This window comes from Protopterus annectens, chromosome 9.part0, assembly GCF_019279795.1.
Source record: "Protopterus annectens isolate FY-2018-M chromosome 9.part0, PAN1.0, whole genome shotgun sequence".
NCBI lineage: Eukaryota > Metazoa > Chordata > Ceratodontiformes > Protopteridae > Protopterus > Protopterus annectens.
In genome coordinates this window covers 1,003,416,866-1,003,442,868 of record NC_056743.1, presented here as the reverse complement: position 1 = coordinate 1,003,442,868, position 26,003 = coordinate 1,003,416,866, and the positions used below count along the sequence as shown (strand labels likewise).

Below are 26,003 nucleotides of genomic sequence, written 5' to 3'. Positions count from 1 at the left end.
TTATGTGCAAGACTCCTTTTAAAAACAATTTAACATCCAACCTAGAGAGTAAGGGAGGTTCCAGTGATAGGCAAGAAGAGAGCACTGCCACTTAAGAGTGACAGATTTGCTTCAATCAGCTCATGCACAAGCTAAGACTAAAGGTACAACTGCTAGAAAAGGGTCCTTATGTCTTTGGAGACACCATTTGGAAAATCTGCCCATTTAGAAATGTAGGATCTCCTTGTGTTAGGTTTCCTGGCCTCCTGCAGGTTAGAAAGCATGTCCTCTGTGTAGAGGTGTCTCAAGAGTACTAGATGTTTATCACCCAGAGAGTTAGGCTCAGCATCTCTAGGCAGGGATGGATGAGAGTTCTCTTCTGTTGTGTTAGTAGGTCCACCTTTTGAGATAACTTGTGGTGATTTCCCTTGGCAAGGGTTGTAGAAGGGGGATAAAATGCTGCCTTGGCCAGTAGGGAGTCACCAGCAAGATATTTGGTAAGTCTCTCCTGATCTTCAGGAGGACTTTCTGAATGAGAGGGAAGGGTGGAAAGGCATACAGAAAATGTCCCCCTCCATGAGATAGTGAAGGTGTCCACTCTCCAAGCTAGGAGAGAGTGGTGTTTGGTACAGAATTCTGTCAGTTGTCCGTTCTGGTAAGAGGCAAACAGATCTATATGTGGTGTACCCCACCGGTGGACAATGTCTTGGAAAACGTCGGTGTGCAACATCCACTCGTGATGTAGAGAGAATCATCTGTTTAGAGCATCTGCCTGAAGGTTGTCCCGGGAAGGGACGTAGGTTGCCTGTATGGATAAGTCGTTCTATGAGACTAATTCCCAAATTTGCATTGCCAGCCCACACAGGAGGAAAGATCTGCCCCCTTCCATTTACTGATGAACCACATGACAGTGCCGTTGTCTGTGAAGATTAGCAGAGAGCCTGGGTGAAGGATAGGGAGAAAGGCCTTCAGGGCTAAATGAACCACTGTCATTTCCCTTTCATTGATATGCTTTTTCAACAGGGATGCCTGCCAGGGTGCTTGTACCTCGAGTCCCTTCATGGTAGCCCCCCAGTCCAGATCCGATGCATCTGTGTGCATATGGTGAGCTGGTGTAGGGTTACAGGAGGGGTAGTCCTGGATTCCTTTGAACCTATTGTATCCACCCCCTTAGTTCTGCTTGTAGACAAAGTAGGAAGGGTATTTGGAAGTCTAAAGGATGGCTGTGCTGGACCATACGTTCTTTAAATAACACTGTAGCTTCAAGTGCATGCTGGCTAGGGGAAACATAGGGATGGTGGCTGCCACAAGACCCAGGAGATGCATAAACTGTCTTGCTGATAGCTGGTCTACCTGGAGGATGTCTTGGAAATGGTTTGTCATGGAGATTACTTTGTCTTGGGATAAAAATGCCCTCATTAGGTCTGTCTGAATCCTGCACCCCAGAAAGACCTTGTCTTGTTCTGGGATAGAGATGACTTGGGGAGGTTCAGTGTGAAGCCTAGTGTCTGAAGGAGGGACATAGAGAACTGGATATGACTTCTGAGGGTCTTTTTCTGCAAGAATCAAAACATTGTCTAGGCAGGGATAAATCTGTATGCCCTTGGTCTCGCGGAAGGCTATGGCGGGAGCTTGGCATTTGGTGAAAACCCTTGATGCAATGGACAAACCAAAGGGCAAGGTAGCAAAATGAAAAAGAGAAGAAGGCCCAGCAAAGTGCAAGTATTTCTTGTGCTTTGGGTGTATGGAGATGTGGAGGTAGGCCTCTTTCAGGTCCAAAGTGGCCATGAATGCTTGTGGTGGCAATAGTGGAAGCAGAGTCTGTAAGGACAGCATTCTGAAAGAGGTACCTTTAGAAAAAGATTTAGAATGGATAAGCCCTTGGTCCATCCTTTTTTGGCACTAGGAAAAGTCTGGAGTAAAAATCTTTTTTTTTCTTGTCCTAAAGAGATGGGTTCTATGGTGCCTTGAGCCCGAAGATCCTGGATAATGTGGGGAATTAGGTGAAGCTGATTTTTGGGTGGGAAAGGAATGCCCTGTGGGGTGGATCCTGCCAGGATAGGAAGTATCCTTTTTCCACTACTGCCAATACCCAGCAGTCTGTGGTGATTTCTTTCTAGATGGGCAGACAGTGAGAGAGACGATAAAACAGGGGGAGGTGAGCAAGGCAGTCATGCATTGTTGCTATTACTTCTGTCCTGAAAGGACTGCCTTTGGGCTGGCTGAGAGGAGGTAGTCCTTGAAGAAGTTTGCCTTCTAGTCCCTTTCCTATGACTATTACAGAAAGGTGTGGTCACAGAAGGGGCCCTTCTGACATAGGATGTCTTAGCAGGATAATTTCTATAATACTTGGGTATGGGAGAGACCAGCATGTGTTTAATATCCTGCAGCTATTTGTTCTTCTCCTGCAGATGTTTAAACAGCTCTGCAGAATGCTTACCAAACAGAAGGTTATTATCAAGAGGAGCATCTAGGATTTTGGATTTAAAATTCTTCTGGCAGTGGTTGGAGCCTAAGCCAGGCGTATCTACGCAGAACTGATGCAGTTGCAGCTGATCTAGCAGAGGCCTCTGCTGTGTCATAACTGCATCTGATGGAGTGCCTGGCCATCTGGGATGCCAGGGATACCATAGATGCTATTTCAGTTTTGTTAGGGGAGTCAGGCAGGGAGCTCAGAAGTGTAGAGGCTTGGGATACCAAGTCCAAGGCATATTTTACCATATGTGTTTGGTAGTTACTTGCTCCGAAAGCCAGGGTGGAGGAGGTACAAGTCTTCTTGCCCAGCCTATCCATAATTTTACTGTCTTTATCTAAAGGTAAAAGAGACGAAGAAGGTAGCAAACTAGATTGTCTATCTGGGGCCACAGCTACAACAGCAGGGTCTGCCAATGGAGGTTTTACTAGGAATTTGTGGTTCATAGGCAAGTACTAGGCTATCTGCCCAAGGGCATTTATAAGCCTAGCCAGAGTGTGTTGGCTTTTGCCATCCCCTTAGATTAGTTCCCTGTGCCTCTGACCAGCAGAGTCATTAGTTCCCTGAGCCTCTGTCCGGCAGAGCCACTGCAGTGATCCCCAGGGAAAATGTTCCGTTTCCCATCCACCCGTCAAGGTTTCTCTTGAAGAGTGCTAGTGAGGGGCTCTGCCTGATGTATACTGGAATCTGGTTCCAAAGCATGGGGGGTCTCTGGGTCAGGAATCTATCCCTCCAGCACGTACTATTTATCATTGCAGTAAGGTTATATCCCTACAGCATGTGGCTCTGAGAGATCTGTTTTTTTTTAGGTGGAGCACATCCATCAATTCTAGGTTGGACATGGCCTTGTATGTCAAGCAGAGATCACCTCTGAGTAAGCGGTATGCAACCGAGTACAGCTGGAGTTTCTTTAGTCAGGCTGCATAGGTCATCTGTTTGAGGCCAGTAATCCTCTTGGTGAGGTACTTTTTTGGTCTTTCCAGCTGTTGCAGGTGTCTTGTAAGGTACATCACAAATGGGGTGTTGTATTCTATAATGGGGCTATTAAGTGAGGAGTACAGAGTCACGATAAAGTACAGTTGTGTACACTTACCATAAATGTAGATGTTTGAGTGTATTCACTGTTGCAGTCATTACATTTGGGTAATCTGCTGGCAGGTTGCCCTCAGTCGGCCTGAATTCCAAAGTCTTGGGTCATGCGTCAGTTGCTATCTCCTCTTCCATGACGTCAGGTCGTCAGGGGTATAAAACATGCAGCCGACGCCATATATAGTTTTTCTTGCCCCAGATGTCAGGTGCCCCCACAAGGGTAGCAAAAAAAAAATAAAAATTATATTATATACATATATATACATATATATATATATATATATATATATATATATACACACACACACAGACATACACACACACATATATATATATATATATATATATATACACATACACACACACATATATATATATATATATATATATACATACACACACACACATGCATCAATATAAACTTTACCTTCATCTACAAGCAAATACAACCCATAGGTTAGAAGATAAGAGGAGGAAAGATAAACTCCAGAAATGAAAGGGGGATAGCGGGAGGGTTACCTGGACTGCAACAGTGAATACACTCGAACATTTACATTTACGATAAGTGTACACAACTGTACTATGTTCTTCGTGTTTCACTGTTGCAGCCATTACATTTGGGTAGAATCCCAAAGCTATGGTTGGGAGGCTGCAGCTAAACAGCATTAGGTGCGGCTATAAGACCCTGCAGAACTGCAGTGGCAAAGCCTGCCCTGGACTTAGAGTAGAGGCAAATGATAATGCTTTGTAAAGGTGTGAACAGAACTCCACGTAGCAGCCTCTAGAATGTCTTTGGTTGGCACTCCTCTGAGAAAGGCTGCTGAAGTAGCTGCAGCTCTGGTGGAATGAGACCTAATGCCCCTGGGCACAGGTTTACTATGGTGTAAGTAGCAGAAACGGATACAGTAGCTTATCCACTTTGAAATTGTCTGCTTTGAAATAGCCTTGCCTTCTGATCCTGCAGCATATGTTACTAGTAATTGCTCAGTTTTTCTTAGAGCTTTAGTCCTGCTCAAGTAGTAGTCCAAAGAATGCAGAATTCTCTCCCCCTTGTTTTGCGGATTTGGATAAAAGGTTGGCAGACGAATTGTTTGGTTAAGAGCCACACTGGAAAGCACCTTAGGCATAAATGCAGAATTTGTCCTCAGAGACACCCTGTCCGAGTAAAATATGATAAAAGGCTCTACAGCCATGAGGGCCTGTAGCCCTGAAACTCTTCTTGCTGAAATAATTGCTAGTAGCAGAGCTGTTTTCCATGATAAGAATTTTATATCAGCGGTAGCAGCTGGTTCAAATGGAGGCAGGGTGAGCTTTTCCAATACATAATTGAGGTCCCTTGCAGGTAATGGTGATCTTCTAGGAGGCCTTAAATTTTTGGCTCCTCTAAGATACCGCTTTAGTAAAGGATGACAAAAGGTTGGTGTCTCTGTATTGTTATGAGCCAAAATGGCAGAGGCATGGATTTTAATTGATGAGAAAGATAGGTCTTTGTCAAGCATCTCGGTTAAGTATTGTAATATCTGAGGAATATTTGGTTCTGCTGTATCAGTTCCTTGTGCTCGATTCCAAGCACAGACTCTCTTCCATTTATCAGCATAAGATTTTCTAGTACTAGGCCTTCTGGCTTCCAAAATGAAATCCATCACAGCTTTACTGAGAGGAGTTGTTTGTATAACTACATGATCAGCCATGCCGCCAGGTTCAGTGTCTGGAGTTGACTGTGCAGGATCTGATTGTTTTGCTGGGACAGTAGTTGAAGTCTTTGAGGTAGGGTCCAAGCTGGGTATTGAGACAAGTTCCTTAGGACTGGGTACCAGTATTGACGGGGCCAGTCCGGGGCAATTAGTATCATCTTTGGTTTCTCTTGTCTGACTTTTAGGAGGACCTTGGGAAGAAGAGGCAGAGGAGGAAAGGCGTAAACTGATAGGTTTTTCCAACTGAAGGATAAAGCGTCCACTTTCCATGCTTGTCTGTGATAAGTCCTTGTGCAGAATCTTTTCAATTGATAATTTTGCGGAGATGCAAATAGATCTATGTCTGGGCTCCCCCATTTCTCTGTTATGCTGAAGACTTGTGGATTTAGTTTCCACTAGTGAGGGCCCATAAGGTTTCTGCTTAAATCGTCTGCCAGAGTAAATTGCTTTCCTGGCAGGAATTGAGCTTGAAGATGTATTTGGTAGGTCAAAGTTGTCTCTCACAGTACCATGGCTAATCTGCTTGTTTATATACCACATGAATATGGTGTTGTCCGTCTTTATCAGTAGTTGCCCTGGATGAAGCAAGTCCTTGAAGGCTGTTAGGGCATTTTGAACAGCTAGCATCTCTTTCTGGTTGATATGTAAATGCATTTGTTTTGGGGTGCATATGCCCTGAATGCCTCTTCCTGCCATGTGGGCCCCACAGGTATAATCTGATGTGTCTGTTAAGGTTTGGCTGGCAGGGGGTAGAGTGAAGGCCCGTCCCATGTTTTTGGTGACATGCCTTTGCCCACCATAGAAATTCTTGTTGTAGGCAGGGAATGAGAGGAATCATCGTTTCCAGACTGTGAGAATGTTGACTCCATAAACTTTTTAGGTACCACTGAAGTTTCCTCATATGCAGTCTTGCATATGGAATCAGTAGGATGCAGGATGCCATGAAGCCCAAAGCCTGCAGAATTTGTCTTGCAGATAACTGGGTTTTTGTGGCCATCTGTTTGAAGTAAGTAGTCAGTTGCCTTTTCTTGTCTGGTGTGAGGTAAGTCATCTGGGCAGTTGTATTCAAGCTTGCACCCAGGAATGTTATATTTTGAGAGGGTACCAGCTGTGATTTATTTTTGTTTATTGTGTACCGTAGGCATGTTAGAAGCCTTTTCACAAATGCCAGGTGTTGAAGAAGAATGTCCCTGCTCTCTGCTTGAATGAGAAAGTCATCCAAGTAAGGGTATATTTGTATACTTTTTTGTCCGCAAAATGCAATCACTGGTGTCAGGCACTTTGTGAAGACCCTGGGTGCAGTAGATAAGCCAAAGGGCAGTGCAGAGAATTGGCAATGCATTAAGCCAGCCTTGAATCTGAAGTATCTTCTGCACGACTGTCTTATTGGGAAATGCAGGTATGCCTCTTTTAGATCTAATGTCACCAGCCAAGCATTCTTGTCCAGCATGGGCAGAAACTGCTGCAAAGTCAGCATTTTGAATTTTGGAATGCCAGGTATGTGTTCAAAATTGATAAATACAGTATTGGCTTGCCAGGCCTTGTCCTTTCTGGGTACCAAGAACAGTCTTGAGTAAAAACCTTGTCCTTTTTCCTGTTCTGGTACTGGTTGAATGGCCCCCATATCCATGAGGGACATAACCTGTTTCTGTGCCTCTGCCCATTGATTTTTGGGCAGATCTGGCCAACCGTTTGCCATTGGCAGATGTGGAAATGGAATCTGTATCCCTGTGATACTATGTTTAGTACCCACTTGTCCTAGGTTAACTGCCAATTTTGAGTAAAAAGTGCTAATATTCCACCTAAGGGTGCTGCCAAAAGATAAGTGCTTGGTGTAGGCAGAGGAAAGTCATTGGGACTGTTTTCTGTAGGTTTGCGCTTCATCTCCACTTGATTTGGAGGTATATGCGCCCCATTGATTTGACCTGTATGAATCTTGCGCCTGGTATCTGGAACCCTGTGGGCGTCTGGATTTGCCCCTTTGAGCTCTGTCTGACACAGGAAAGGACCAATTTTTTGTAGGTCAGTGTCTACTGAACCTTGGTGGCTGCACTTGTAAGAAGTCTTTAACAGTTTGCATAAACTTAGTTTTGTCTTCCATTTTCATTAAAACCTCTTCTGCCTCAATACCAAACAGGGTATCATGCTGTAAAGGTGCATCTAGCAATTTAGCTTTAACATGATCAGGCAAATTTTGTTCCTTTAGCCACGCATGCCTCCTAATCACAGATCCAGTAACTGCAGCCCTGCAGGAGGCCTCTAAGGAGTCAAAAAGTACAGTTTTGTACCTACCATAAATGTAGATGTTTGAGTGCTAATACAGCTGCAGTCATAACAGATGGGGTTCTCCTGTCGTCAGGCGGGTCCTCGGTCGGCCGAATTCCAAAGTCTAGGTCCGGCGTCGGTTGTCGTCGCTTCTTCCCTGACGTCAGTGCGACAGGGGTATAAAAGAACCAGCTGACGCCATTTTCTTCAGTTTTTCTTGCCCCAGATGTCGGGTGCTCCCAGAAGGAAGGCAATACATAAATTTATGTAATAATGCAATGCAATATAATCAAAATACAGTAGTTGCAAGCAAATATACCATAAAAGAATACCTCAATCAGGTTGTATGAGGAGGTGTTAGCCAATAGGCCTGTCCCAAGAGGGGAAGGAGGGAGGGAAACCTGGACTGCAGCTGTATTAGCACTCGAACATCTACATTTATGGTAGGTACAAAACTGTACTATGTTCATTGTGCATACAGCTGCAGTCATAACAGATGGGTAGAATCCCAAAGTTAAAAAAGGGGTGGTAGGCACTAGGAGGAGCCAGGATGCCCTGCAAGACTGCAGTGGCAAAGCCTGCTCTAGTTTTGGAGTATAATGGTAGGTGGTAGTGCTTGGAGAAGGTATGCACAGAACTCCAAGTGGCTGCTTCCAAAATATCTTTGGTAGGAACTCCTCTGAGGAAAGCTGCAGAGGTAGCTGTGGCCCTTGTGGAGTGAGATCTGATGCCTGCGGGTACAGTTTTACCATGAAAAGAGTAACAAAAGCGTATGCAGTGGGCTATCCATTTTGAGATTGTCTGTTGGGAAATTGGCTTCCCTTGGGCTCCTATAGCATACGACACAAAGAGTTGATCTGATTTTCTGAAAGGCTTTGTTCTGTCCAAATAATAGCGCAGCTGTCTGTGGATGTCCAAGGAATGTAGTAGTCTCTCCCCTTTGTTTTGAGGATCAGGGTAAAAGGTAGGTAAGTGGATAGCCTGATTCAAAGCTACTCTGGATACCACCTTTGGCATAAAGGACGGGTTGGTTCATAAGGAAACTCTGTCCTGATGGAAAATGATGAAAGGCTGCACAGCCATGAGGGCTTGTAGTTCCGATACCCTGTGAGCTGAGGTGATAGCCAGAAGGAAGGCTGTTTTCCAGGACAAATATTGCAAATCTGTTGACGCAGCTGGCTCAAAAGGAGGCAAGGTCAGGTTTTCTAGAATGAAATTGAGGTCCCACGCAGGTATTGGTTGTTTCCTTGGGGGTTTTATATTCTTAGCCCCTCTGAGGAACTGTCTTAAGAGGGGGTGAGAGAATAAAGGTGGATTAGTGTTGTATTCTGCAGAAATGGCTGAAGCATGGATTTTGATGGAGGAGAATGAAAGTCCACTGCTTAGCAGCTCAGCTAGATACTGTAATATTTGAGGTAAATTCAGTTTTCCAGGATTCTGGCCCTTTTTCTCATTCCAGGCACAGAACTGTTTCCATTTTGCGGAGTAAGCTTTTCTAGTAGACGGCCTTCTGGCCTCCAAAATGACATCCTGCACCTCCTTAGAGAGTAGGGTCTATTGTGAAGTTAAGGAATCTTCCATGCGGCCAGATTGAGTGTTTTCAGCTGACTGTGAAGAGTTTTGAAGCTGTGCTGAGTCAGAAGAAGAGGCATTAGAGGTAGGGTACATGGTGGGGAATGCATCAGGCTCCTCAGGAGAGGGTACCAGTGCTGTCTTGGCCAGTCTGGAGCAATGAGAATCATCTTTGGTCTGTCTGCTCTGGTTTTTAATAGAACTTTGGGCAGCAGTGGAAGAGGTGGAAAGGCATAAACTGTCATTGTTGTCCAACTGAAAGAGAGAGCATCCACTCTCCAGGCCTGTGGATGAAAAGTCCTTGAGCAGAATTTTGTCAATTGGTGATTTTTGTGGGAGGCAAAGAGATCTATGTCTGGCCTTCTCCATGCTTGAATTATCTCTGTAAAAACTTGAGGATGCAACTTCCATTCATGTGGATCTGTCATATTTCTGCTTAGGTTGTCTGCCAGCGAGTTTTCCTTGCCTGGCAAGTACTGCGCTTGAAGTTCGATTTGTAATTTCAGAGCCATGTTCCAAAGTGACAAAGTGACATGGCCAGCCTGCATAGGGGGTATGAATGGGTTCCTCCCTGTTTGTTTATGTACCACATTACTGTGGTGTTGTCTGTCCTTATCAATAGTTGACCTGGATGCAGAAGGTCTTTGAAAGCTATAATAGCATTTATTACTGCTAGCATTTCCTTTTGATTGATGTGAAGGTGCTTTTCCTTTTAGGACCATTTGCCCTGAATGCACCGATCTGTCATGTGCGCCCCCAGGCGTAGTCAGAGGCGTCTGTTGTGATGACTTGATTTGCTTGAGGCTTGCAGAATGGGAGACCTGTGTTTTGTTTGGCATGCTTGAGCCCACCACAGAAATTCCTTTTGAAGACATGGAATTAGTGGTATTATTGTTTCCAAACTGTGGCTGTGTTGAGATCATAGGTTTTTCAGGTACCATTGAAGTTTCCTCATATGCAGCTTTGCACATGGGATTAGTATGATGCAAGATGCCATGAATCCCAGAGCCTGCAGGATTTTCCTTGCAGTCAGCCTGGTGAAATTTGCTAGTTTTCTGAAGTACTGAGTTAGTTGCCCCCGTTTCTCTGGCGTGAGGTAGGCCATCTGGGTGTTTGTGTCCAAGTTGGCACCCAGGAAAATTATTTTCTGAGAGGGTATTAGCCTTGATTTCTTTTTGTTGACTGTGTATCCCAGAGAATTCAACAACATTATTACAAAAGCCAGATGTTTCAGAAGTATGTGCTTGCTGTCTGCTTGGATCAGGCAGTCGTCCAAATATGGGTATATTTGTATCCCTTGAAGTCTGCAGTAGGCAATTACTGATCCCAGGCATTTCGTGAATACTCTGGGCGCAGTAGATAAGCCAAAGGGCAATGCAGAGAATTGATAATGGGTTGAACCTGCAAGAAATCTGAGGTATCTTCTGCAATTTTGTCTGACTGGGACATGCAGGTATGCCTCCTTGAGGTCCAATGTTACCAGCCAAGACTCCTTGCCCAGCATGGGAAGAAGCTGCTGTAATGTGAGCATCTTGAATTTTGGCAGGAGTAAAAATGTGTTTAGGATGGATAGGTCCAAAATAGGTCTCCAATCTTTTCCCTTCCTTGGTACCAGGAAATGTCTGGAATAAAAACCTTGACCTTGTTCTTGAGTAGGTACCTCTTGAATAGCTTTCATGTCCATGAGATCTGAAATTTGTCTTTGTGCCTCTGCCCTTTGATTGTGTGGCAGGTTTGGCATGCCTCTCATTTTTGGAAGGGTATGAAAATGGAATCTGTAGCCTCTGTTTATAATGTCCAGGATCCATTTGTCTTTTGTGACAATATGCCAATTTTTCGAAAATATTGCCAGTTTTCCGCCTAAGGGTGCTGCCATTTGAGCCTTGCTTGGCATGCAAAGGGGAAAGTCATTGGGTTTGCTTTCTGAATGGCTGCGAACTATCCTCACCACCTCTTTCTGTAGGAGCTTGCCATTGTCTGCCTCTAAACGATCCTTGAGATTGCCCTCTGTCCCTCGGGCGTCTGTATCTACCTCTTTGGGGTCTGTCTGTGGCTTCAAAGGACCAATTTTTGGAAGGCCAATTTCTACTGAAACGTGGAGGTTGTACCTGTAGAAAATATTTCACTGTTTGCATCGATTTAGCCTTTTCCTCCATTTTCTTTAATACCTCCTCAGCTTTAACACCAAATAATACATCCTTTTGTAGAGGGGCATCTAGTAATTTAGCTTTGACATGATCTGGTAAGGTTTGCTCCTTGAGCCAGGCATGTCTACGTATGACTGATCCTGTAACAGCAGCTCTACATGAGGCCTCTAGAGCATCAAAACCACATTGCAAGGTATGTTTACCCACTTGTTCTGCACTATGTATCAAATCCTGCAACTCCTTCAAGTCTGGTTGTTCAGGTTGTGACATTTTGCTTTTCAACTGTGATAACAGAAACTGTTGGTACTTTAACATATGGAACTAGCAGTTTAATGCCCTCATTGTTAAGATGGCCGAGGTGTATACCTTTTTTCCCCACCTTTCTAAAGATCTGGAATCTCTCTCGGAAGGTAATGGATTTTTAGCAGTAGAGGCCTTAATTCCCTTGGGGCCCTGTGAGAGAGTTTCTGGGTCAGCCGCATGGCTTTTGTATAAAAATTGGTGTGAGTCAGGAACCCGGTAGTACCTGTCAGGCTTGACTGGGGCTGGAGGTAGAGAGTCTGGGTTAAGGCAGGCCTCCGAATACACATCATCTAGTATGTCTAAGACAGGAGGTATAGCCAGAGGCCTGTGCTGAGGTAGCAAGAGAAAATCCCTAAGCCTTTTCTTGGAGTCTGAGTACTCTTGGCCTTCCCAGTGGAAGTGTTCCCTCAAGGTATGCAAGGTTTCCCCAAATGAGTAATCCTCTGGGGGGGGGGGGGGGAGACATAGGGAATGGACTCCTCTGCATCAGAATCTTCAAAAGGGGAGTAAGAATGTTTCTGTTCATCAGTGTGCTCTGAAATAATGGAGGCCTGGTCAGAGGAGGGGGATTCTTCCTCCACTCTGGGCATTTTGTCCTGGGGGGGGGGGGGGTTTGAGAACCCCTGATAAGAGTAATTAAATCCTCAGCCATTTTATGAATCTGTTTTTTAGGCATGGGGCCTGGAGAAGGGCCCTGTGTAGCTTGTCTCTTAGAATGCATGGCTGCTTTAGACTTAGTGAAAGCCTTGATGGAAAAAGAAGAGGAAGGTCTGAAGACCCCTTGAGAGGAGGCAGACCTGTCTACATTTTGAGTTTCACCACCGAGAGTGGCTTCGGTATCTGTAGTCGAGGTGTGGGCCGAGGAGCCTGCGACCTCGGGCACAGTAGACACCGCCAATTAAGTGTCCTCGATAGGCAGGGGCTGCGTAGGTGCCTCGCTGAGAACCGGACCACCTGTAGTCGGCTTTGGCGTGGTGTCTGTAGAGGCCGCGGATCTCGTGTGTCGGTCCTTATCTTTGCGTTTTTTAGACAAAACTGGAGTCGGAGTATCCAACGACATAATGTAGTTAAATTTTTTGCCAAAATAGTGCTGGGCGAACTCCGCCCGACGCTTAATGGTGCGTTTGTTGAATGTAGCACAAAAACGACAAACCGAGACGTCGTGGTCTGGGCCTAAGCAAGGAATGCAAAGGGAATGAAAATCCTTATGCGGTATTTGCTTCCCACATGAAATACAATTATTAACTTTGTCTGACATCGGTCTGAGGCAAGAAACGTTTCCCCAACGGGGTACTTAGCTTTCAAGAAGACTTCGGTTACAAAATGTTCATAATTTCAGGAGCTGGCCAACCGGCACTTGCGAACTGCTTCTGCTTCGGGCACCACGCGGCAAGAAAGACTGCAGAAAATGGTGTCGGCTGGTTCTTTTATATCCCTGTCGCACTGACGTCAGGGAAGAAGCGACGACAACCGACGCCGGACCTAGACTTTGGAATTCAGCCGACCGAGGACCCGCCTGATGGCAGGAGAACCCATCTGTTATGACTGCAGCTGTATGCACGATGAACATCCACATTGCAAAGGATGCCTTCCAATCTGTTCAGCTGCATGCAATAATTCCTGCAATTCATTATTTTCTGCACATACAGAAATCAACATCATTTTCTGTTTCAGCAATCCCATAACATGTTGTTGATACTTAAGCATATGAAATTGACAGTTTAATGCCCTGATTGCCAAGGTTGCAGATGTATAAACCTTTTTTCCCCATCTGTCCAGTGCCCTTGAATCTCTGTCAGAGGGGGTAGGATTTTTTGCTGATGAGGCCTTAACACCCTTTGGACTCAATGAAATAATTTCAGGATCAGCAGCAGGGTTTCTAAATAAAAATTTATGTGAGTCAGGGACCCTGTAATATCCGTCAGGCTTACTGGGAGCTGGAGGTAAGGAGTCAGGGGTCGAGCTGGACTCTGAAAACACATCATCCACAATGTCTAAAACAGGGGGAATGGCCAAAGGCTTGTGCCGAGGGTAGAAGGAGGAAATCCCTGAGCCACTTTTTTGATTCTGAGAAGTCTTGACTCTCCCAGTGAAAATGCTCCCTCAAAGTATGCAAGGTTTCCCCAAACAAATAAGCCTTAGGAGGAGAAGCAGATGGCATAGACTCCTCTGTATCAGAATCCTCATAGGGAGGTATAGATAATTCCTGATCAGAGGAGGAAATCAGAAGAAATAGAAACATGATCTGAAGATTCATAATCAGTGTCTTGCCTAGGCCTCTTATCTGGAGGGGGATGGGTACCCCTGATCAAGGTAATAAGGTCTTCAGCCATTTTGATCATCTGTTTTTTAGGCATAGAGGCCTGTGCACGTGGCTCATGCATCGGTTATTTAATTTTAGAAGTTGCTTTCGTCTTTGGTTTTGTAGCTGTCATCGGTTTGATATACAAATGTTGAGGTCTGAATACACCCTCAGAAGCCAGTGCCTGCTCAGCGGCTCCAGACCCATCCGAGGGAGATACATCCGTCGGTCCAATACCTTGAGTATCTTGCGGCATGCTGGACTCCACATGGGTGTCGGTAGAGTCCTGCGACTCAAAGGTAGCGGGTATCAGGGGCTGCGAAAGCGCCTCACTGAGTACCGGCGACTGGCTTAGGAGAAGCTTCGTCATCAGTTTTGGATCTCGACGGTCTTTCTCTGTCCTTTTTTTTTCATTTTTTATGTACTCCGGTAGTCGGATTGCTATCAGACGACATTTCTGGGTAGTTAAATCTGTTTCCAAAATACTTTGAGGGAAAAATATAACGACGCTTAATAGTGCGCTGGTTAAATCTAGCAGAAAACCGACAGCCAGGCACATTGTGATCAGGGCTTAGGCAAAGAATACAGTATAAATGGAAATCCTTATGAGGTATTTGCTTCACACAAGTAATACAATTATTAACTTTTTCTGACATCTGTACGGAGCAAGAAAAAAGTTTCCCCAACGGGGTACTTAGCTTTAGTGAAGACTTCAGTTCTGAAACTCAAACACGAATATTTCAGTAGTCCGCTGACTGGCACTTGTGAAATGCTTCTGCTTCGGGCACTGCGCGGCAAGAAAGACTAAAGAAAATGGTGTCAGCTGCATGTTTTATACCCCTGACAACCTGATGTCATGGAAGAGGAGACAGCAACCGATGCAGGACACAAGACTTTGGAATTCAGGCCGACTGAGGGCAACCTGCCAGCAGATTACCCAAATGTAATGACTGCAACAGTGAAACACGAAGAACATCCTCCTTTGTTCTGGATGAGAACCCTTTTGAGATTAGGTGGGGCACATAGAATGGTCATCAGGCACTTTATAGAAATGATCTGGTCTCTTTGGGGCTGGTGGCTGAGAGTCAGGGTTCTTAGAGAAGGAAGCAAAAGCGTCCAGGTATGGAGGGATTACAGGAGGAATGACTGATGGGGAGGGTGATTCAACCTGCAACAACTCAGGGTACTTTTTTTGAGTTTCTGTCATTTGGGAAGTATCCCATTTGAAGTATTCTTTCATCTTAGTGATGGCTTCACCAAATGTTACGTCCTCTGGAGGGAAATCTCCTTCAACAGAATCCTCATCCGGAGAATAATATTCCAGGGGGAGACTATTTGTGATGAGCAGGTGATAAGACTCCTCTGAGCTCGAGGAGAGGGCCTCCTCTTCTTCTTCTTCCTGGGGAATAGAGGGAAGGAGTGAGGCAGCAGAAGTAGGCCTTGGGCTGAGCAGTGGAATAGAGGGGGCTGAGGAGGGTGTAGGCCTAAGAGTCATAAAGGGCTGCATTAGGGGACCGAGTAAAGGACTGCCAATCCGATTGTCCTTCAGGAGGAGTAGACAAATGTTTAGTTTGTCTTCTTTTAAAGGGAGTAGTTTTGGGAGGCACTGTAGACCTTGATTCTGGGTCCTTAGCAAAGGAAGGAGACTCTGATTCCTGAGATACAGAAGGGTGTCCGGTAGAACCTGGTTCCCCCTCAACATCGGAAATAACTGGCGTCAGATATGTCTGCAGATGTGGCTGGTCGGCGCTTCAGATACGGGTACCACGAGGGGGGCCATAGAAGCAGACTGACTCTACAGGATGTCCCTCAACCCCGATATCGACAGTTGGCGGGACATCTAACAGAGTGGCAGTGGTGGTAGGCTGCGAAAAGTACAGTTGTATACCTACCATAAATGTAGATGTTCGAGTGTATTCACTGTTGCAGTCATTACAATTGGGTTATCCTGCTGGCAGGCTACCAGCAGTCGGCCGAAGTTCCAAAGTCTAGGTCTGGCGTCGGTTGCTGTCGCCCACGCACCAACACCAACCAGGCTGAAAGGTTTTGTATAGGAGCCGAAGTTTGGGTTGCCTGAGGTGGAGGATCCCACAGTAAGAATACTGCAACATGAGAACAGGAGGACATTTCTCCATACCTAGCGCTAACGGTTTAAGACGTTGGTTCTCTAAATATAAGTTGAGCACATGGAGTCAGCTATGTAGGGTTTTGGGAATAAAAGCCTGGCAGGTAAGGCAGACCTTGTAGTCATGCAATTTACCTAAACAAAACAAGCAAAGATCGTGGGGATCTGTGTGGTATTTCACGGCCACACTAACACTTGCTCGTTCTGGATGACTTGAATAAGCATTAGAAAACAATGCCTGAAAACAAGGTTCCCCAGTGGGGTACTTATCGGAGTTCTTGAGAATCTAATGGCTGGGAAGGCAGGAACACCTGATGCTCAACTGGCGGCTAAGAAGTTCTGAGATCTGGTGCACGCAGACGTCACTTTTTTGGTCCATGCTCTGCTTGCCCATGTCAGACGTCCCACACACCATACAGTGACTGAAATCTTTTGTATACTAGCTGGACGTTCGCGTAGCAAGAGGAGAAAACCCATATGTATATAACACTGCAACATGTGAATATAAGGACATCCACATTGCTGCTTCTAGAATATTTATGGAATCCAACCCTTTCCAAAAAGTCACAGATGAAGCCAAGCCGCTGGGACTTCACCCTACCCATAATAGTTTTGCTTTAGTGAGTATAACGAAATATCAGCCTTAGACAACTACTTGGAAATGGTTTGTTTTGTCACTGCACCTTCTTAGCTTCACAATAAATGAATTACTGATCTGAAGATCTGAAAAGATTTAACTCTGTCAAGATAGTACCAGAGTTGTCTGTGGACATCCAAGATATGCAGTATCCTTTCTTCCTTATATTTAGGGTCAGAAAAGAAAAAGTACAGTTGTGCACACTTATCACTATAAATGTAGATGTTCCGAGTGTATTCACTGCTGCAGTCATCATATTTGGGTTATCCTGCCAGGGGTAGCCCTCAGTCGGCCCGAATACCAGAGGCTTAGTATTTCTGCATCAGTTGCTGTCGCTCCAGGACTAACGGCAGGTCGTCAGCGGTATAAAATCAGGCTGCTGACGCCATTACATCAGTTTTTCTTGCCCTAAGTGTCTGGAGCCCCCAATAGGGAGCTAAGTTATGGTGGAAGAACATCACCAGTAGAAAGTAAACACCAAAATTTCCTTGTGAGGAGAAAGAGAGACAAGGGGGGTGGAGGGAGGGTAACCATGACTGCAACAGTGAATACGCTCTAACATCTACATTTATGGCAAGTGTACACAACTGTACTATGTTCTACATGTTTTACTGTTGCAGTCATCACATTTGGGTTGATTCCCAAAGCTGAAGAAAAGGGTGGAGGCAGTCAAGAAGACTGGGGGCTGGCTAGTATGCCCTGCAAGACTGCGGTGGCAAAGCCTGCCCTGGATTTGGAGAAGCTAGGCAGGTGGTAATGCTTGGTGATGGTATGAACAGATGTCCATGTCTACAGACACCACTGCCAGGTATTGAATCCAGAACCTTCTGAACTACAGTCAGAGAAATGCACCACTACAGCTCTTAAAATAAAGGCCCAATGACATATAGTTCTGGCGTTGAACAAAGCACAAAAGCGACAGTGGGGAACGTCGTGGTCTGGGCCTAAACAGGTGACGCAGTAAGAATGGAAGTCTTGGTGTGGTATTTGTTTTCCACAGGCGAGACAACTGTTAACTTTTTCTGGCATCGGCTAGAGCAAGAAAAAAGGATCCCCAATGGGGTACTTAGCTTTATAAGACTTCAACTTCAATTCAGAAATGAAAACTCAGGTAGCAGCCAACTGGCACTCATGCAAACTGCTTCTGCTAGGGCCTCCTCGGCAAGAAAGACTGATGTAATGGCATCGGCTGCCTGATTTTATACCACTGACGACCTGACGTCAGTCCTGGAGAGATCGCAACAGACGCAGAAATACTAAGCCTCTGGTATTCGGGCTGAATGAGGGCTACCCCTGGCAAGATAACCCAAATGTGATGACTGCAACAGTGAAACACGAAGAACATCTGGGTGACTGGTTTAAAGTAAACTTGGATACCACTTTAGGAAGAAAAGAATGAGTTCTGAAAGAAATCGTGTGTGTGGAAAATGTGGTATGACTGACTCGTCATTAACACTTGCAAGTCAAGATACTCTTCTTGTAGAAGTCAATGCAATCAGTAAAACTGCTTTCTATGTTAAAAAACCTCCAGTCAGCCAGGTTAGCAAGTTCAAATTTGGCAACTGTTAACTTCTTTAACGCATACATAAGATCCCACAGAGAGGTCACCAGTTTTCTTGGGTGGTCTCTTATGCTAGATCACTTTCAAAGAGAATTCATTTAAAGAGGAGGATTCATAGGCAGACATGCTGATATGGCCAATAAATGAACCTTAATGAAGGAGTAAGAAAGGCTACAGGTTAAGTAACTCACACAAATATTGTAAAAACAGATAACTAGTCCTGAATGGGTGCTGGTTATGATCCTGACACCAACTTTAATTTTTTTCCCTGTTTACTAACATATGATTTTCTAGTATTCTTGCCTCCATTACTACATGCTTCACATTCTCAGCAAACAGGTGCCTAGACGGAATTCAGACCCTATCATCCATGCAGTAAATTGAAGTTGACTAAGAAAGGGTGCATCAAACACCCCTGACATAGTGTAGGAAGCTTGGGGTAACTGCCCCTGGCATTTCCAAAATAAAGGATAAACACTGTTGTCTGGGCCAGAAAGTAATCACCATGCTGACCTTGGGGGATTCACTCTGAATCTTCAGTAGCACCCCGGATATCAGTAGAAAGGGTAGAAAAGCATACAGAAGCATTCCTATTCAAGGAGGACTCTTGCCAGCGGACTATTGAGAGGAAGCAAAAAGGTCTACTTGAACTTCCCACACATGGACCAAATCTTGGAAGACCCAATGATCTAGTTTTCATTTGTAAGGGTTTTCTGTTGTCCTGCTCAACTTGTCTGCCACACAATTTTGCTCTAACAGAATGTAGGATGCCTGTAAAATGAGATTGCTCTATAAAGCTATATCCCAAACTAAGATGACTAGTCTGCAAAGGGGATATGACCTTTTGATCCCTTGCTTGCTTGACATACCATGACTGTGGTCTTGTTTGTAACAACGTGAAGTTCTGGAGACCAAAGATGATTCTAAGAGTTGAGTGTTTTGATCAGGGCAAGCATCTCTTTTATATTTGTGTGTTTGTGCCTGTCCTGTTTGTCCCACATACCCTGCACTTATAACCCTCATGAAACTGTTTCCCAACCAAAATCTGAGGTGTGTGCAGTGACTGACTGCTTTGGAACAAGCAGACCTGGATTTGAGGATATTTTGCTCTCCGCAACTAATTTCTCTTCAGACAAATCCCACCACTTGTACTTCAGAATACAAAGTATGCTGATGCTGGGACCTGAGACTTCAGATACCACTATATCCTTCACATGTGGAGTCTTTCCAAAGGTATAAGACTCAGATGCTATAAGAACCAAAATCCTGAGCTATTCCCTTGCAGTGACATAAATCTGAGTGGAAAAGCTTAGAAACTAACCTAGACAGAGATCTCTCTCTCTCTGTGGAAGAAATGTTATTTGAACTGAGATGTCTAAGCTGGCACCCTAGGAACACAATCCTGTGTGAAGAAGTCAAAAAGAAGACTTTTGAATGTTCCCTTGGAATCCAAGCTTATGTAAAAGATCTGTCACTCAAGTGAGAGATTTCGGACACTTGGAGGGGAAAAAATTTGCAATAATAAGCAAGTCATCCAAATATGGAAAAATGTGGATATACTGTAGCCTGCAATATGTTCTAACTGGAGATAAACACTTTGTGAACACTCTTGGTACAGTCGATAGTCCAAAGGGTAAGGCACAGAACTGATAATGTGAGCCACACGTACAGAACCTTAAATGCCTGAATCTGGATGTGATAAGCATCTTTTAAAGTTAGAGATACCAGGAAATCTGAATGAGGAAGAGGAGATACCAGGTTGTGACGCAAAAGCACATTGAACTTGGGCACTATCACAAACAGGTTTAGGAAAGAAAGCTTCAAAACGGTCGCCAATCACTTCTTCCCCTTTGGCACTAAAAACATCCTTAAATAAAATCCTTTTCCCACCTGGAAGGAGGAACTGGTTCTATCACTCCCTGGGACAACATGTGAGAAGAACAGGTGGAAATAAATAGTGTAGTCCAGTGGATGAGAGATTACTCCCTAGAAAGTAGGAAATTCCTCCCACTAACACCTGTAACCTTGATGAATGATCTTCAGAACCCAGATGTAAGAAACTATCTGTTGGCAAACAGAAAACTGGAAAGTCACACTTTGTGGAAAGGAAACGGTACTGCCAAGGTGGACGTAGGGACAAGATCCCTTAAAATAGCCATTCTGACTTGCTGGACTGTATGTTTATTTTGGGGAGGGGTCCTGAATTCTTTTTGCACCACCTTACCAGTTCTTCTTAAATGACAGTTTGCTTGCATTTTATTGAGACTGTTTATTTTGTTGTTTTTGCCAAAACTGGATGAGGGGCTAAAGAATTCCTAAGAAAATCTGAAAAAGGAGGGCTGAAAAATCTTAGAAATTTCCTATATCAACTTGTCAGTTATTACACACCTTCGGATCACCTCTGCAACAGAGGGGATAAAAAAACAAACTCTATCCAAAGGAGAATTTAAAAACTCATTTTCATCATCTGGGAGGTACTGAGACCACAGCCAGAAAAATCTAGTCACAGTAACAGAGGCCAAAGCCCCTGAAGTAGCAACAGAGTCATACACACATTGTAAACAATGAGTAGTTACTTGTACAATAGAAACACCTAAATTATTTAAAGCAGATTTTCCTCACAAGAAGAAACTGCAGAAAAAACACTTTTCAATCTTTCATAATTATTCAGAAAGAATAGTTGTGCAAAATCTTACCATAACCACAGATGTCATTCTCTTCCATGTTGCAGTATTCATAGTGTGGGATTTCCCGCCTCAGGCGACCAGAAGCTGGCTCCTATACAAAAGCTTAAAACTGGCTGCTGTAGGTGTGTAGGACATCACACGCAGGGCCATAAACCAGGGACCATAAAAGTGACATCAGCATGCTCAGACTTCAGAACTTGAAGCCCAGGATAAGGTATATACAAGAACAAGTTGAGGCTAAGGAGCAAATGTCCTTGAAGGGCTGTACAGATGGCTGTAGAGAGTGGATACAGAGGTCAAAGACCAACCACCCGGTAGAGAGAGTAAAAAAGGGGTCTAGAGGGTGGGAAGGAATACTGCAACATGGAAGAGAAGGACATCTATGGTTGTGGTAAGATTTTACACAACTATTCTATGTCCTTCTATTTCTATGTTGCAGTATTCATACTGTGGGAGAGTACCACAGCTAGGAAGAGTGAAGGGAGGGGGCAGAGGTAGAGGATCCCAAGAATCCCTGCAGGATTGCACCTGGCAAATCCTGCTCTGGCAACCTGGTCTGGCTTATTGTGTTTTGTGAATGTGTGAACTATAGACCAGGTAGCTGCTTCCATTATGGAGGCTGTGTCCATCCCTCTAAGAAAGGTCATGGAGGTAGCCATGCCTCTAGTGGAATGAGGCCTAACTCCCTGAGGCAATTGTTTGCCATGACGTGAGTAGCAGAAGAGAATGGATTTCCTGATCCAAGAGGAAATAGTCTGTTTGGAGACTTGCCTTACCTAGAGCCATGGGGTGGACGGAGATGAAGAGTTGGTCAGATTTTCTGAAGGACTTAATACTGTCTAAGTAGAATTTCAGTTGACTGCATACATCTAGGGAATGAAGGATCCTCTCTGCAGAACTGGTTGGAGAGGGAAAGAAGGTAAGTGAATGGACTGGTTTAAGGATAGTTTGTTCACCACTTTGGGCATGAAGGAAGGGTTTGTGTGCAAGGTCACCCTGTCATTGTGGAAGGTGGTGTAGGGAGGACAGGCCATGAGGGCCTGTAGTTCAGACACTCTTCTAGCGGAGGCAATGGCCACTAAAATAATGGTTTTCCATGAGCACATCTGCAGAGAAGCAAGGAGGTAAGGTGTTTTTCCAGCAGGAAACTGAGGTCCCAGGGAGGAGAGATGGGTTTTCGTGGTGGTCTGATATGCAAGACCCCTCTCAGGAAACGTTTAATGTCCAGTCTGGAAAGCAAAGGTGGCTATAAAGGCAAGCAGGCTGAAATGGCAGAAAGGTGGACTTTCACTGAAGAATATGCTAGTCTTTCCTTAATGAACTCATATATATTAGCCAAGGACAAGCGAGTGATCCACCTGAAAAGGATCCCAGTCCTTACGGGAACACCATGTTGAAAATCTCTGCCATTTAGACAAATAGTTCTTCCTAGTACTTGGTTTCCTGGTCTCCCTTATGACTGAGAGCATGTCCTCAGAGTAGTGCTGCCTGAAAGGGATCAGAAGTTGATCACCCATAGAGTTAGGTGCAGCAGAGACAGCTGAGGTTGTGAGTGAGTTCCCTTTTGTTGCGTTAGTAGGTCCATCTTGTGGGGTACAACTTGTGGTGATTGCTCTTGTCTAGGGAGTGAATAAGGGAACCAGTGTTGCCCTGGCCAATAGCGGGTCACCAACAAGATTTTTGGTGGTTCCTTCTTGATTTTCAGAAGGACCTTTTTGTATAAGAGGGAAGGGAGGGAAAGTGTACAGGAACATTCCCTTCCATGGAAAGTTGAAGGCATTCACTCTCCAAGCTAGAGGGTGTAATCCCTGGTGCAGAAAGTTTGTAGTTGTCTGTTCTGGGGGGAGGCAAGCAGATCCACCTGAGGTGTGCCCCACTGGTGGACGATGTCTAGCAAGGTATCCCTGTGCAACATCCATTTGTGTTGCAGAGAGGATGTTCTGCTGAGCAAGTCTGCTTGTTTGTTTTCTTGAGACAGGATGCAAGAGGCCTGTATGAAAAGGTTGTGGCTGGCTGCCAGATCCCAGATTTGTAGGGTTATCTGGCATAACTGGTAAGCCTTTGTTCCTCCTTGTTTGTTTAGGTACCACACAGCAGTTGTGTTGTCTGTTACAATGTGGAGTAGAAAAACAGCCAATAAACAGTGCTGTATGACAACAAAGTTACCGATACAAATACTATGCCAAAAAATAAAAAAATTAATAATGCAAAGCTTTTGGGCTAACCCATCCTTCATCAGTACATAAAATAAATACATTTTCACCTCCAATTTTAAATAGGGATTAGTTAAAAACACACGATACAGCCAGCCTATCATCATGAAGTAATTATTACATTTAAAACAATAGTACCTAAATTTATGATATTTAAAAACATTTATATACTAAAAATAAATTAACTTCAACACTAAAAAAGAGATGTACTTGCTATACATTTTCTCTGTCTTTTTACCAATATAGGTTTCAGGCTGACAGCATTATTTAAACTTGATTCAGTGCCAGCCTGAAGCCTGATAATCCATTCATATTCTTTTAATTCTAATATATTATTCATATCACCTCCCCTGCTTCAAATAACAACTGTATCTATTCCTCTAAATTTAAACATATGTCTAGAGTCATTCTCAGAAATATGCTTACTTAGAGCGTTAGTGGCCACATTTCTTCTAATCTCTGATTTATGCTCCACTATCCGTTCTCTTAATTTCCTAGTGGTCTTACCTACATAAAATGATGTACATGCTACACACATAGCTAGGTATACCACTTGAACTGTATTACAGGTTGCAGAGGTTGTGAAAGTATACATTTTACCAGTTATAGGGTGCTTGAATGCATCTGTTTCATCATAAATATTACAGCAACTACAATTATAACATTTTCTTGTCCTTGTCTTTTTTAAGAGCTCTTTCTTAACTTCCCTAAATTCCTTATAGCATAGTTTTCTTTTTAATGTTTCAGAATTTCTACAGGAGAAGGACGGTCTTTCTCCTACTATTTTTAATCTCAGACATGGCCATTAATATTTTCCAATTCTTTTCTATTATATATTGTACATCCTTAGTGTTAATATTAAATGTAGTAACGTATCTAACTACATTTTCTTTTCTTCCTATTAATTGTGTTGCTTGTACCATATTTACACTAAAAACTGGTTTGTACCCATCCTGCCTTCCTTTAACAATATCTTCATATATTTCATTTACTGTCTCAGTGGGATATCCATTATCTTTAAATTCCTGTACTATCTCTAGCCTGAATGACAAAATTATTTTCCTCAGTATTAAGCTTACTCGCTCTTATCAATTGTGCCCTCAAGGTACCTTTAAAAGTATGCAGTGCATGCATACTATTTTTATTAATATATCTACAAACATTAACATTTTTTTATGTATGGTACACTATCTTGCCTTTTTTCTTATAAAGTTGGACATCTAGAAATACTATACTTTCATCTGATACTGACATTTTAAAATTTAAGAAGTTTGTGGACATATTCAGATATATAACATAACTTTCCAATTCTTACTTGTTACCTCCCCAAATTACAAAACAGTCATCCACAAATCTTCTATAAAACTTGACTTTACTATTCAGTGCATTCTCTTTACTATAAATATAGTGCTTCTCCCACTCATATAGTACCAGATTAGCATACATATTTGCTACTGGGATTCCCATGGCTACCCCAGTCAGCTGCAGATAAGGTATATTATCAAAAATGAAAAAAATTTTTGTTAATACTACTTCTAGCAGTGTACATATATTCTCTATTTCCCTAGCCTGTAGACTAATTTCAGTATTTAAGAAATTGCGTATACCCTCCACTCCATAATCGTTTGGAATCACCGTAAAGAGGGACATAATGTCTGTTGTTACAAACATAAACCCTCCACCAACATATTTTTCAAACCATTCATGTAAATCAAGCAAAAAAAATGTTGGTATTCTTCAATATACTTGGACATTTACACAAATGCTTCCCTAGTATCATTTGTACATATTTTGAAATTGGTTCAGTCAACCATCCACCCCAAGAAAATAGGTCTCAGGGGTGGATTGTTTAAGCATTTGTGTATCTTCGGAATCCCATATATTTGCGGGATTATCCTAGGGCATGGAAAAGAGAAATAATTAAATAAATCAATTATGTCGTTAGAAAGTTGCATGTCATATATCACCATATTTATATCTGAAATACATCTCCTAACTTCAGCACAGGTTATTTCTTTAAAGGTCAATGTGGAGTAGCCTTGGTTGCAAAATGGGAAAGAAAGCTTTGAAAGACAGCAGTAATTTCTCTGACACTGATGTGTTCCTTTTGCTGGGCAGGGGTCCAACACTGTTGTACCCTGAATGCCTGTAACGTTGCCCCCCACCATAGGTCTGATGCATCAATGTGCATATATTGGGTGGGGGGGAGATGTAGAGGAATGCTCTGTTTCTGTAAAATTTGCTGAATCTACCATTGTAGTTCTGTTTTCAGGCAGGGCAGAAGGGGGATAATGTTGGCTCTGAGACCACACATTCTTAAGGTACCACTGGAATTTTGTTGTGTGCATCCTTGCTAATGGGAGCATGGGAATAGTGGCTGCCATGAGACCCAGAACTTGCAGAAATGGTCTTACAGAAAGGCGAGATACTAAAAGTAGGTTCTGAAAATGGGAGGAGAGAGACTAATTTGTCTGGCGGGAGGAAGGATCTCATGTCTGTCCTGATCCTGCAGCCTAGGAACACTGTCCTGCTGAGGCAGAAGAGAGGATTTCTGAAGGTTTAGGGAGAGACACGGTGAACTTGAGGTAGGTTTGTAAGGTGGACTTCGATTCTGCCAGAATGAGAACATCATCCAGGTAAGGGTAGATTTGGACTCCCTTGGTTCTGCAATACGCTATGGCTGGGGCCAAGCACTTTGCAAAAACTCTGGGAGCCGTAGGCAAGCCAAAGGGAAAGGCTGTAAACAAAGTGTGAAGAGTCTCCAGTAAAGCACAGAAACTTCCTGTGGGATGACCTGATAGGGATGTGCAGATAAGCATTCTTTAGGGCCAGAGTGACCATGAAGGCTTGGGCGGGTATGAGAAGAAGGGTTTCAAGGGAGAGCATCCTGAAGGAGGGAACCTTCAGGAACAGGTTGAGAAATAAGTCTAGGATTGGTCTCCAAGGGACATCCTTT

The 26,003-nt window shown here is 43.8% G+C and overlaps 1 protein-coding gene across 1 annotated transcript in view; it reads right to left on the bottom strand.

The window, feature by feature from the left end:
- The window catches only part of KMT2D (lysine methyltransferase 2D), a 3,358,270-nt gene that overhangs the window by 1,286,100 nt on the left and 2,046,167 nt on the right, over positions 1 to 26,003 (bottom strand). The gene's annotated exons all lie outside the window — the stretch shown is intronic.